This window comes from Arachis duranensis, chromosome 6 (genome assembly GCF_000817695.3).
Source record: "Arachis duranensis cultivar V14167 chromosome 6, aradu.V14167.gnm2.J7QH, whole genome shotgun sequence".
NCBI lineage: Eukaryota > Viridiplantae > Streptophyta > Magnoliopsida > Fabales > Fabaceae > Arachis > Arachis duranensis.
In genome coordinates this window covers 43,539,712-43,540,561 of record NC_029777.3, presented here as the reverse complement: position 1 = coordinate 43,540,561, position 850 = coordinate 43,539,712, and the positions used below count along the sequence as shown (strand labels likewise).

Genomic DNA, 850 nt, shown 5'->3' with positions numbered 1-850 from the left:
CTCACTGAAATTTTTGAAAAGGAAGCAGCAAAAGAAACAATTATGGACGAACCAAACAACAATGCAAGGAAGATGCTTGGTGATTTTACTACACCAACTCCCAACTTCTATGGAAGAAGCATCTCAATCCCTACCGTAGGAGCAAACAATTTTGAGCTAAAGCCTCAATTAGTTCCTCTACTGCAACAGAACTGCAAGTTTTATGGACTTTCATCAAAAGACCCTTATCAGTTTTTAACTGAGTTCTTGCAGATCTGTGATACTGTTAAGACTAATGGAGTTGATCCTGAAGTCTACAAACTTATGCTTTTCCATTTTGCTGTAAGAGACAGAGCTAGAACATGGCTGGACTCATAACCTAGAGATAGCCTGGACATTTGGGATAAGCTGGTCACGGCTTTCTTAGCCAAGTTCTTTCCTCCTCAAAAGCTGAGCAAGCTTAGAGTGGATGTTTAAACCTTCAGACAGAAAGAAGGTGAATCCCTCTATGAAGCTTGGGAGAGATATAAGCAGCTGACCAAAAAGTGTCCTTCTGACATGCTTTCAGAATGGACCACATTAGATATATTCTATGATGGTCTGTCTGAATTTTCCAAGATGTCACTAGACCACTCTGCAGGTGGATCCATTCACCTAAAGAAAACACCTGCAGAAGCTCAGGAACTTATTGAAATGGTTGCAAATAACCAGTTCATGTATACCTCTGAGAGAAATCCTGTGAGTAATAGGACGCCTCAAAAGAGAGGAGTTCTTAAAATTGATGCTCTGAATGCCATACTGGCTCAGAATAAATATTGACCCAACAAGTCAATATGATCTCTCAGAGTCTGAATGGATTGCAAAATGCATC

At 40.1% G+C, this 850-nt stretch overlaps 1 non-coding gene across 1 annotated transcript; it reads right to left on the bottom strand.

Annotated features, from left to right (window-relative positions):
• Positions 1 to 435: 435 nt before the first annotated feature.
• On the bottom strand, positions 436 to 543 carry LOC127740202 (small nucleolar RNA R71). The gene has a single exon (XR_008000883.1). It is a non-coding gene; the product is annotated as a small nucleolar RNA R71 (small nucleolar RNA).
• Between the last annotated feature and the right edge of the window lie 307 nt (positions 544 to 850).